A 13690-nucleotide genomic window follows, 5' to 3' on the forward strand; every position below is an offset into this window, starting at 1 on the left:
ATGCTTTTGACATAGTTTTGTATGCATATTGAATTAGTTTGGTACCTCAGCAACTGAAATTGCTAACAGTTTAATTAACTCCTGTTCAAAATTAATTTAAAGACATTAACTTAATGTTTAGATGTTCTTTATTATTGTTTAAACTTACATATAGATTTTATTCTTTTATTAGCTGTGATTCTTATTATTACATACTCTATATTAATAATTATCTTGTTATTACATGTTGTTTCTTGTTATTAAAGGAGAGAGTACACACATAATTTATTGTAAATTTCAAAAAGAGATGTCCTCACTGAATATGTAAAAATGCTTGAATTGTTCCACATGTTGGCCACTTCAAGGATTATTTCCTTTTCTTGTCTTCAAACGGTCTTGATGAAAAAGGGCATGCAATAAGTTGAAGGGTATTTTTCAACTATTAGTGATATTTCAAATGCTCCTGCACCTCACACAAAGGGCAAATAGAATAACCATGACTAAGCTATATTACCTTATTGCCGTTAACATTGCAATTTTTGTCCCACCAACATGGTATTGAGACATCTCTGTGCACACTTACAAGAGGAAGGTATTTACTATGCTGAACTCTGCTACAGTGACATCTGTACTTCTGTAGCAAGAAAATTAGGAAAAGTTTTGAGGCAACATCAATGCCAATTTAAAACAACTTCCTGTTTAATTTATTTGTCATCTTTCACCAAGTAACTGACCCACTGAGATGCATGAGTATAAACAGTGTGAAGAAGGACACTCACATTCTTGTGACCAACTACTCTTTTTTTGTTATGCAGGTTCTAAATATTGATGTTGTTTTAATATGCTTGAGCTATAAAATATTGATATAGATTTCATGAAAAAGACCATTTTTTGTCAAAGAAGAAAAGTTATTGTTACAAAACTCACTCATTTTTGTACATGAATGAGGCTCTTTAACTTGGCAGGGAAGTCATCATAGCTAAATGTTCACTGTGTGATACATAATATACAGGCCTTTTCCTTTCTGTTTATCAAGTGTGTACTATAATTGAAAACAAAAGTTGCATGCTTAACACACAATTCCAAACTATCCAGTTTATGTAGTAAATAGCTAAAAGACAGCCACTGGTAAGTTTGCTAGTAATTAAAGAAACTATTAAGGGTGAAAAAGAACCTACTGGAAGTATAAATCCCAGTATGCTATTCCACATAATTAATTACATAACTTTGTTGTACATATTCCATATAATATTTATGTTTTCTTTGAAATATTTAGCTTAGCAAGCTAAAAAATAGCATAAATTTATACACTTTGCCATCATTTAAAAATATTTGACTTGTATTTCGTACTTGCTTTCAAAATAAAATTGTTTTCTTATGTTAAAATTCCGAATTCAAATGAAAGTGTTTTTGTATTCTCTTCTCTAAGAATGGACAAGAATATGAGAGAATGTCAATGGGTGCCGAGCCTATTGTGTGTGCATGAATTTCAGCCCAGCTCCAGTTACTGTTTTCATTATACACAGAGATAAGTAGAATAATAGGAATGGAGCTAGTTTTACTGTCATGGGTTTTGTTGTGTTCTTTTCTTATTTTCTCACTTGGACTAAATGTGTTTTTGTAAACCAAAACAACTTACTGGAACAGAAATGGAATTCAGCAGAAACTTTTTCTCAAACATATTCACTGTAATAGAATTTATGACAGATTGGTTTTTTTAAGCCCGGGGCAGAGTTTTCTACCAAAACAACAGAGGCCTTTAAATATTCAGATGCCTCTTGACCAGGGTTTTGTGTTTTCCTGCTGTCCATTTAAATATGAGTATTTAATCAGTGTCAGCCATTTCCTGAATGTGGGAAGCTCAAGTTTGTAGCTATGAATGGCAGTAGCTTTTCTTGCTCCTCTGTGAGCTATTTGACTTCTAATTAGTCCAGCAGAAAGATTAAAGTATTCCATAGTGAGATATTCACCTGATGTATCAGGAAACCAACTCTCAATTTGTCTAGGTATCATTGATACCTGTATATAGCCAGTGATGATTCCCATTCACTGAAATAGATGCTTCCAACTCTCATGTCCAGCTATGTCCAATTTTGAAAAGTTTTAATGCTATTATTAATGCATTACATTCAGAGATCTGCTGTCTTACACACAGTGGGATAGTTCAAGTACAGAGAGTTTGCTACAGTTGTTCAGGATAGAGAATTGCTTCTTTTTAGACCACACATTTAGGATATTGCAAAATAGTGACCCAAACTTGCGCCTGTTTTTATAGGTATTAAAGGAATGTTCTAAATTTGTACACCAGACCAATACTGATTGATTTTCATTAGTGCCTGTGATGGCTATGCTGTTTAGGATTACTTTATGACACTGACTCATTGCAAAACTATGACTTAAGAGAGAACTTGGTAGGCTGTCTGCTCGCTTTGATGGTTTTAAGAAATGTGGTATCCATAGATTTATGTGATATATGGATAGCTGCTTTTTACTATATTTTCTAAGATAATTTTGGCATGTTACTGAGTCCTGCCATGTTATTTAGTCCAGCAATAGGCTAACTTCAAATTTTTAACCTATTTGGAAAAAAAAATAGGAGAACAAGAATTTTAAATTGTCAGAATTATTGTCTGGATATTCTATGTAATTTCACGTCTTCTTATTTTCATGTTTTCTTATTTACATGCTTCAGCAGTTTTGCCTCAACTTCTATCACCCTTTTTAATAGTATACTTTTATATAGCAAATATAATACTCAAGTACAGTTCTCTGCAAGGGATTGATCTGAAATAGTATTCTTGTGGCTTTACCAGAGTAGTCTCAAGATCAAAGAAAGGTTGAACTCCCTTGTAACATTAAAATACATTTAGAGGCCTGCTCTTTCCAACCTTTGCCAATCTTGCTCAAGGGAGTTAGAAACACAGATTAAGCCTGGCGAAGAACAGTGCTTCTCCAACTCTCATTCTTCAGAGTAGTAGAGTGGGAAACAAACCTTTATGATTTCTTGTAGCACCTCTTCTGAATTTTATTGCTGTGGAAAATAGCATAATGCCCATTGGAATTTGTGAATGTCTTTCCACTGATTTTAGCTTACATCACAAGCAATTCCCAATGAGAGAGCACCTAAAGTTGTGAAACTACATGTGCAGTAGGAAATATTGTTTGAAGAAAAGATGTGAACTGGAGACTGGAAATTTCTGCCCCAAGATCTATCAACTACTTTCTGAACCACGAAGCAGAGAGCTGTTTATGTTTGTTACTACTTTTTAATTCCTGTTGGCAGTGACATGCAGACTATGAAATGTGTTAGGCTTGATTTACATAAATCAGAAGGTTGTCAGCGTCTTTCTTTTAGATGTCTATTTGCCTTAAAATCCAAATGGATGACCTCATTGTAACACAAATAAATAGTGTTAGTAAATGTTATTATAAATTTTTTCTATTACTGAACATACAGATGGAAATGCAAAGTTAAAATTTGTGATATTCGTTCTTACATACACTGTGCTTTGTTACCAGTCTCACAGATTTTTAAGACCTTTTTTTCATTATCAAAAGGTTTTTTGTCTGTATTTCAAAGTGCTTAATCATATTCTGCACACATGATCTTCTGTCTGAAATAAAATTCCTGTATTGATATACCTCATTGTATTAATACAAATATAAATTTGAGGCCCTCTAGATGTTAGTCTTAATGAAACAGAAAAGGGAGGAAATATTTTACTCGCTTAATTCAATGGTTAGTTATGTTATCAAGGATCAAGAATGGCAAATACATCCTAGGAAACATGAAGGGAAATAAGGAAAATATTGGAATTGGAAAAATTCTGGATAATTTCATGACACCAAAGAACATCTGTTCATATTAGTAGCATACTAAAATTATGCCATTGACTAGATGCATTGTTACTTTTTATTAAGGTGAGTTGTTACGTCACGAGGCTTTAACTCCTGGTGAAGGAAAGTTACCGATCGTGCAGTATAATGATTTGACTTTCTGTTTTTCTGTACACATTTTTTAACAGACATTGTGTCCTGGCAGCCAGGAGTCAACCCTATCCTGGGGTGCCACAGGCACAGCATCGCCAGCAGATCAAAGGATGTAATTGTCCTGCTCTGCTCTGCACTAGTGCAGAGTCACCCCAAGTCTCATGTGCAGTTTTGGATGCCACAGTGTAAGAAGGATATCAAGCTGTTAGAAAGCATCCAAGGGAGAGCTAAGAAGACACTGAAGGGCCTTGAGAGGAAGCCATGCGAGGAGCAGCTGAGGTCACTTAGTTCAGCCTGGAGGAGAGCAGACTGAGGGGAGACCTCATTGCATTAAAACTTCCTCATGAGGGGATAAGGCGGTCGAGAACCTGATCTCTTCTTTGTGGTGACAGGACAGGACTCGAGAGAACAGCATGAAGTAGTGACAGGGGAAATTTAGGCTGGATATTAGCAAAAGCTTCTTCACCCAGGAGTGGTCAGGTACTGGAGCAGGCTCCCCAGGAAAGTGGTCACAGTACCAGCCTGTCAGAGTGGAAGAAGCATTTGGACAATGCTTTCAAAGCATTTGGACAAGACTCTTGAGGTGTTTTCTGCAGGGCCAGGAGTTGGACTTTTTATGATCCTCGTGGGTCCTTTCCAATTCAGTATATTCCATGATGCTCTGATTTTTTTTTTCAGATTTCAGAATAAATATTTTTCCATAAAGTGCACAATTTTGTTTTAAATCTCAAATTTTGTACAGCTTTAAGATGATTTGCACTGTTCTGTCAGAGGTATGTTATCAAAATGACAAAATAATTGTTTTTGTTACCACTAGTATATAACATGCAAGAATCTGAATATCTGTGATTTTCATTACAAAAGCATTGATTTTTTTTCCTTTCTGTACTTGGATGGTTGAATGTGTAGCTACAAGTGGATAGATTTCCATATTCGGGTCTGGTTTTAGTGTTCTTCTCAGTGGATACTATCTGTTATATGAAATCATCCTGTCACTTTCTAAACAAACTACTTAGCTTTTCTAATATTTTAATTTTAATTTTTAAAGGAAGACTTCTTTTCTTTTTACCATTATAAATGTGCCCTTTCCAAATTTTGCCTCTTCTTGCCATTAAAATAATGAAAGTGCCGAAAAGACTCTGCTTGTAATTAAAAGTCATTTTTAAATAACCTCAGAAGATTGTTTCTAGAAATCAAAATTTCTTTATGGTCCCATTTCTAAGGAAAGAAAGACAAGTGACTGGGATCCTGTACATTTTACTGTAGTCTACATTAATTACCTTCTATTAAAAAATGACAAAGACCTTTTTGAAAGGGAATCTGGCACTCTTTCCACAGAAAGGATGGCAGACACCCTACTCTGCTGATTTCTTGACACTTCTAATTACCTGTATTCATTTGAAATCGTTTCCTTTGTAGTGAGTTATTGGCATGATTTTCAGAGAACAAGAGGAAAATGGAAAACATTTTAGCAAGTTAAGAAAAAAAAAATCAACAGTATCATTGTTTGCAGCTTTTGTTGAAACTAGCTACGTGAGTCATTTGAGGGACATGAAGGTAAATGAAAGGTTATACTTTGCCCTGCACGTTGTCGCTGGTATTTGTAATGTCAATAACTGTAGAAGGTTGTCAGGAAACTGGAGAGATAAAGGTCAATAGCAATGACAAATATATCATTGTATGTGTTTGAATATGCAATATCAGCTTAATCTCACAGTGGAGGTTTTCACACCCTGGAAATATCAATCAGGTGCTGTATCAGAGCTATCCACTGTTTTCCGTGTACCAAGAATTAAATGGGAGATCAGTAGATTTAAGTTTTAGCATGTTTGCACTATTTTTCCCAGATTGCTTTCTGTATTTAGTATAAAGAAACAAGTTATTATCTCAAAAATATATTTACCTGAAATAAAATACTAAATAAGATTTTTTTTAAAAAAAGAAAAGGTATTCTAATTTCTATAATGTGTTACAGGACATTGAATATTAATTTCTATATAAAATTTGATATTTGCCACAATTTTCAAAGTATTTTTACAAACAGTGTCATTTTGTAATAATGTCCAAATCCTTTTTTTTTTTTTATATATATATATAAAGATGGGCAACAGCATCTCATTTAATATGCCTCTTACAGGAATAGGCCATTATTTTTTACAAACTGTATTGAAATTTCAGAGCTTAGCTAAAAGCAACTACAGCCTACGGTTAAATGAATGTGTAAAGGAATAATACTTCTGAGAGAATACAACTAAACATATCAAAGCACAAGACTCTTAATTGTTATAAATGTGTATCCTGATGTAGGAAAACCTAACTTTGACCTATAGGGCAATACCAAATCACAAGTTGTTACATTATTATGTGACTTTCTGAGATTATGAAAGAACTAAAGAGATGAAGAGCAAGGAAAGAATTTACATCAGAGAGACATGAGCAATTGAAAGTTGAAACAGCAATTCTCTGAGAATCTTGAAGTAGAAAGGTAGAGAAGGAACACAGCAGTGGGAGGATGAGTTTTGAGAATAGCAGGCAGGAATGGAAGTATTGCAGCAGAATGGTCTTTCTTGAGAGCCAATTGGAAGAAATAGTAAAGCATTTAAAAAAGAGTCTGTGGGAAGCTAAGGGAAAAGTGAGTACAAATCATTCACTGCTTAAAGATGTGAAGTCCCATATAGTGAAAAAAATGCTGAAAATGCAGTAAGGCACAAAGATAGTGTTAAAGAACAATCCAAGCATCAGCCTTCTGAAACATCACTGAATCTATTTTTTATTGAGTATAAAATTATTTACTAATACTGAATTAACAATTTCACTCTTTCCGTGCATAAGAATTCCTTTTAGAAGATGCTAGTATTTTGAATATCACTATTGTGTTTTTCATTCATGTGGTATGTGTTTTACCTTGAGGGTTTCTTCATTAAACCAGGTATTGAAGTGCTACCCCAATTAATTTTTTTTTTGACAGTGCTGCCTGAGAAATGAGCAGCACTGTAATTCTGGACCGTCCCTTGTCTATGCTGTTGACCTATGAATTTTAGTGTGTACTAAGGTTTTTGTCTTCTCTGTGCTTATGGTGTCTTATACAAATTCTTAGACATTTAGAGTTAGTTTAGATGATTCTCTTTTTTTCTTTTCTCTCCTCACTTCCTCTCTCCCTTCTGCCTTCCTTGTCTCCTCCCCTCCTTCCTCTCCTACCCAACTGCTCTTCCTTTCATCTTCTCCTCCATTTCTGCAACCCCCACACTACGCTCACTCTCCCTCCCTCCCTCTCTCTCTCTCACTCTCACTCCTTTCACTGCTACAGTACAAGAGTTGTCTTTTCAAGCACAGGGTGTTTGTCTGCCTGTCCTATGTATTTGTTCCACATACATTGCTTCATTAGACTTCCTCACTCCCTCTTGCCTACACATAAAGATATGTTGGTTAAGTTTTCTATTTGAAAACAGTCTCATCCCTTATTATAGAACAACACCTCTTAGATTAACTATTTTCAAACAAATGCTTAATTATATTATTGTCTAAGGTTTGTTACGTGCTCAAACTCATGATGCTGCTGTGAGGTGACTACAGTTAAAGAGGCAATTGCATTGCTCTTTTAAATCTGTGCTTTAGCACTCAGGAACGGTGAAATCTTTCAGCAGTTGTAATCTCTTTGTATGTTTTTGCAGTCAAGGAAAACAAAAAACAGTTCACAATATTTTCCATAGATAGTGTATAATCTCCTATGTATTGTGAAATGCATGGCTGAGGATTAGATGCTCCCAATACCTTGATAATTTCTAGGTTGAAATGCATTACTTTGGAGATGGAAGATTTTGAAGTATTTCTGAAATAGACGTTTACTTCCTATACCCATGTGAGCTGAAGGACCCATAACCTCAGCAGATTTCTCTGATGTTGTTACCTTTGAATGTTTTTATACAAGCTGTGAAAGTTCCGTAACTACAATTATCTGAAACAACTTTCTCATCTGTGAGATATTATTTGGAGTCCATGACTGATCTAAATGAAGAAAAAGAATGTATAATTTCTATCTTGATACCTTTTTTCCTTGGAAAGGTAATGCTGTATTTTGCTTTACTTTGCAGGGATTCAGCATAATGAAGACTGGAATCTATTATGAGCTTTTGAAGAGCACTGCTTTGCTCCTGGGTGAAGGGCGTGTGTCCATACATAGGCCATAACAGAGGAGATTTTTCCTAACCATTTTCTAAAGTCCTCAAATTCTAGACATTTATTTCTACTGCTTCATAAATCTCACAATATCATACATTATCTAATAATTTTTTTTGCCAGATAAACTACCAGTATTACAAAGGACAGTTTGTATGTTTTGATTAAAGTGTAATGGTGAATACTTTTTGGAGTTTAAGAACATCACAGTACTGTAAAAGTGCTGCAAATAAATTCTTTCACACATGAATTTATTCTTGTTAAAGGGAAAGTACTGCATATTTTAAAATACATGGATATAAATATAAAAGGCCTAAAAATAGACTCATACAAGTGTCTCCCAGTTTCTGAATTGCTATTTAATGCAGAATTTTAAAACCCTTACATATGAAATTATTTTTATTTAGAAATGCATATTTGTGATTTCTTTTTTGACAAAGAAAGGCCTTTTGTTCTGGTTTCTTTAGCAGAAACTCATTTTGTGACTTTCTACTGTCCCCTAGTGGCATTTTAATCTTTGTAACTATTGTGGTTTGCTATTCTGCATTGCTTCTGTGCTTTTCTGTTTCCTTGAGACTATCATTAACAAACATTTAAAATACTATTAAACAAGCCATCAACTGACTGTGGAAGCAATAACATTGCTCTTTAGCCCAACCGGTCTTTTCAGATATTTAAAAATTATATAAACAAAGCCAGCAACCATATGCTATCTATATAATGCATTACTTTGTTACAGTAAACATTTCAGATTTGCAGAATGTTAACACAAACCTGATGAAAGAAAAATGTTATTAGTTGTGACGAGCCTATACATACCCTACAGTAGCTAAAATGTAATTTGTGAGAGGTTAGAGAATTATTGTCAGTAGTCTTAGCATGATCATGCATTCCAGTTATTCTTTTTATTTTCTTCCCTTTAAACTCACACTGCATTTCCATTAGATTGTTAGCAAATGTAATATACACCACGGTGTCACTTTTACATAAAATATTAATATATTATAGAGAAGTACCACAGTAGTAGCTATCTCAACTGAGAGCCATTGAAAATGGACTTGTTAAGTTTTCCATATGTTCTGTATAGATACACACATTTGATAGGCTTCTTGTTCTTAAATGCATAGTTGCTTGTCCTTTCTTTTCTGTGTATTTGTGTACATTTTCCTTCGCAGTAGGAGTCACGTTTTCCCAATTTAACCTAATTTTTGATTTGAGTATGCTTGGGGTTTTTTTAATTTTTTTTTTTATTTTGGACGCAACCAGAAACTGCTACAGTCTCTGCTGTTATGAGCTTCAGTGATTAGTTCTCCCATTCTGATAATAGATTTCCTTTTACACTAAATATAAGAATATTTCTTTATCTGAATTTATATATGTATATATATGTAGAAAAAGACTGGATGATACAGACAGTTATGTGTAATTTTTTACAGATAAGTCATATTTAATTTAGAAATTAAGATCTTCCCCAGATTTGGAAAATCTGAACAAATTAACTGATTATTCATTTAGGATAACATTTTGAATGAAGATGCAAAAACCTACTTTGATATTTTCAAAAATTGTAGATGCACATACATACATAGAATTACATACCTTGAACAGACATTCAAAATTTAAAGAATGACAACCTCTTTAAGCTGTTGGGTTTTTCAGGTTTATTTAGCTTCCTATAAGATTAACAAAATCGAGGTCAGTGCAAGAAATGCCTGTTTAATATCTGCCATACTATTTTTAGTTGATAGCCATAAAAAATGACAGCACTGCAAGTACAAGGTATTGTGAAATTTGGCCCATTAACTCAGCATTTTAGGAATCAAAGAGATATATATTGCATTAATGACTTCTTGGCACTGTCTTCTAGAGTATTATGGTTGTAATAACTGCTGCACTAAAACTGCTGTTTTACACTTTTATCTTGAACTGGAGCAAAGGCAGAAGCCCTTCAGCCATCATATTTTCTTAAAATGGTTCATTGTATGCTGTATGCCTTGATTTAAAAATAAGAAGGAATGTGCTATGACAATTTTTACAATTTATATTCCAGAAAAGACTGGAAGGATTGGTGCTAGCTTTTGAGCCTTGTCTGTCTTCACTAGTCATAGTGCAATTCTGTGTAGATCTGTTTATCCATCCTTAGGTTTAATTAAGATATCCCAAAACAAAGCCCTGGAGTGCTGTCACTTTGGGCACAAACACAAAAAATGCAACCAATGTTAACATTCTGCTTAGTATAATTTTTCAGATGTAGAAAAAGGAGATTTTAAATCTCTCAGATTATACAAAAAGGCTTAAAATATGTTCCCCTTTACTTGTACATTTTCATATGATGTGGTACAAATTCACTCTTTTTTTTTTTCCAAATTCACTCTTTGTTTTTCAAACAGTAATATCTTAAATTGAAGTGTAAAACTTTTATAGCCTCTGTTTTTGCAAATTTTTGTGTTCATTTTTTACAAAAATCCTTCAGTAAGCAGATTTATATTAAGATATAGCTGCTGTTTATAGGAAACACTGAAACTGCTTTGACAGGCTAAAATGGATTGTAAATTTTTCTTTGAGATGTGTAGCTTTGATTTAGCAAAACATAGCTTGTTCACAACCTTAGTTTAAAAGATAAAACTATCTATATCTGTTTTATTTGGAGTTTGTGTGTTTATGGCTCTAAAAACATCCACTGAAAAAGGTTTTGCTTAATTATTATTAAGATACTACAGAACAGTGAAAATAGCTGTCTTCACTGTATTGCACTATAATAGTATCAGGCTATCAGTGGCCTACTTCCCCAAAATTAGTTTTCTCCATAACATCTAATAAAGCTAAACAGTCTCCCATTTTACTACTTGGGAGACTGTCTAAACAGAATTAACAGATTTATAGGGTTATTTTTAGTATGTGTCACTTGCATTACAATTTACTTTTGCTTTTGAAGCTTATTTGACATTCTTGGTAAAAATATATAGTCAGAAATCTCATTAAAGTTCTTCATAAAGTACAGTCTCAATGGGGTTGTTACCTCTCTCCCAAAAAAATGGGGGAAAACAGTCCAAATCCATGTATATGTGCATCATGTTGTTTGGATTTTATGTTAATTTTTTTATCAGTATTTAGAAAACAAATTGAAACACCTGCAGATGAAAGTGTAAAGAATGTTTATATGAATAATTTCTCAGTTCACAGCTAGGTTCAGTAACTAAGCATGTTGTCACTTTGCAGTATTTCAGAAAGCAACAGGTTAATGCTGACATGTCTAAAATTTTCTTCCATCACTGCAAGAAACATTTATGGTGCTGAAATAAGTATTAAATTCTTGAAATGTAGAACCTGATGTTTTCTGAAAACCATTTTCCTGTGAATTAGGTGTATCTATAAAAGGGCTTATAAAATTCTGAGTATCTTTTCTGAAAATACGCTGTTATGTTCTATGATAAAATACAGTTATAGACATATATGTTAAATCCCACTGGGGCAAAGTGTCTCTGTAGTGTGTTTAACACAACATAGCTTTTGCATATTTTTAATGAATCATATTTATATGCATTTCATAATATTGAGGAGGTAAAACTGAACCCATATTTAACTGTTTTAAATGTTCTTTCATATTTATGGAAATATTTTGATGATATTAAGCTATAAAGGAAACCTAACTGCCTTCTGGACCTGTCCTATTCATCAGGTTACTGTAAAATTGTGGAATAAGGAAATGCTTTAACCATAGACATCACTCAGCCATAGAATTCAAGTAGGTCTTGAATTTCAAGATATGACCAACAAACAAGAATTTTAGATAGACAGACAAATCTGATAAGATTATATTTTTGAATAAGATTTTTTGAAACTGCTAAAGTACTAGTGTAAGGTAAGTTGTGAAAAAATTATATTTCCTTACACTCTGACTTCATTTCACATGCACACATATGCTCAAAATTCTGTAGGCTTTTAAAAATAAGTTTTCTGCAACTGTTTTTAAATATTAAAAGTCAATATGCAGCACTTAAATGTTGAAACAAATAATCTGTTTAAATGTATATCTCTTGACAGATTGCTTTCTACAAGGCTGGTATGGAATTGAAAGACTAAAATGATACAGGCTAATAGGTTAATATTAATCATATCTATGGTGAAGAGGAAATTCAGATAACTTGGAAGGGTTAAAAGTGGGCTGGTTTCTTTCCAGATGTATCTTTAGGACGTTTTTGTTATATCTGCCTGAATATTAAGTCTGCAAAGTAAAAGTGGCAAATGGTTACTGTAGTCTGCCAGCAAATTGCGTATGAAACAAAGAATTACTAGCTTCATTCTAGCTGATAAAGAATTACTGCACAGACAAAGCCATTTAAAATTTGCAGCTCCAACCAGACAATTTTTTATGTTTTACAAAGAAGTGCAATTACATTTTGAATGACCTTATGCCACAATGATGATATAAAGAACAAATTTGTCTCTGCTCCTGGGTCTAGCTTGTATATCCCATATTCATCAGTACATTTCAGTTAGTGTAGCTGAGATTGTCTATCTTTGTCAATTTTAAGATATGAATTAAACTCAAATGTCTTTCAAATGTGATACTGTACTTACTCTGTTCAAATAATAGAAATAATTTATTGCAGTAATCTGGATTTATGTCTTGGTTAGTTAGAGTAAATATATGGCCTCTATGGGATTCCCTTTTGCCCCTTAAATTCCACAGTGCTTTAAAATGTATTTGTGAGTTAGAGAAAGTTTAGTATGTTTTTAAAAAAAAAAAAAAAAAAAAAAAAAAAAGGCAAAACTTTAAAATTTATACTAATGAGAAATGAAACTCAAAAATAATGCTGACAAGCTACACAAGTTATTTCAAATATCTCTTGCAGTTTTAAGTACAGCAGTTAAGATCAGCTGATAAGGCATTTGAAAGCTAAAAGGCTGAAAACTTATATGTTAATTATATTGTATATTTATTATTATAATCAGAATATTCATATGTTTGAAAAGGTTGCTCTACCCATTACATCTTTTATTAATCTGTTTTGAACTATAATTTTCTGTTTATGTTTGTGGTATTAAAATATTTTTTGCTATTTAGACTATTGTGTAATTTTTACTTCCTCCTTCCTAGAATGTTCAAGACAAACCTACACCTATTCATCTGTCCATAGTAAAGAATCAGTAGAAAACTGGAGATATTAAAAAAAAAAATCACACTAATTGAAGACAAACTTGTATTTTTTTGCAATGGGAAATATAAAGTGTTCCTCAGTTTTCAGGGGAGTCTGGTTATGGTTTTTTTACTTACAAAATCTGATGCATGTAAAAAAGTTATCTCTCACTAAATCAGTCATTGCTTTTTACTGATAAAGTTTTTCAACAAAATGTATAATGAGAGAAAAGTGATGAGAGAATACCCTGTTTTAGAGGAAATCTAGACTGTTATGCCTATCAAAATAGTGGCAATCTTTTTTGTGATTTTGTATGTTCTTTTAGGTAAAATTTATGAAATAATTTAAAGGAATATCTGCATATATAATCATAATTAACCTTAGTTTCTAAGGTGGTGAGGTAG

At 33.0% G+C, this 13690-nt stretch overlaps 1 long non-coding RNA gene across 1 annotated transcript in view; it reads left to right on the top strand.

Annotated features, from left to right (window-relative positions):
- LOC146767342 (uncharacterized) overlaps positions 1-13214 on the top strand; it is a 37744-nt gene extending 24530 nt beyond the window's left edge. Inside the window, exon 2 of the long non-coding RNA XR_014955603.1 lies at positions 1-13214. This exon is cut by the window's left edge and continues 17689 nt beyond it. This is a non-coding gene — a long non-coding RNA (uncharacterized LOC146767342).
- The last annotated feature ends 476 nt before the right edge of the window (positions 13215-13690 follow it).

The sequence above is a fragment of the Lonchura striata genome, chromosome 5, assembly GCF_050655825.1.
Source record: "Lonchura striata isolate lonStrDom1 chromosome 5, ASM5065582v1, whole genome shotgun sequence".
Classification (NCBI taxonomy): Eukaryota; Metazoa; Chordata; class Aves; order Passeriformes; family Estrildidae; genus Lonchura; species Lonchura striata.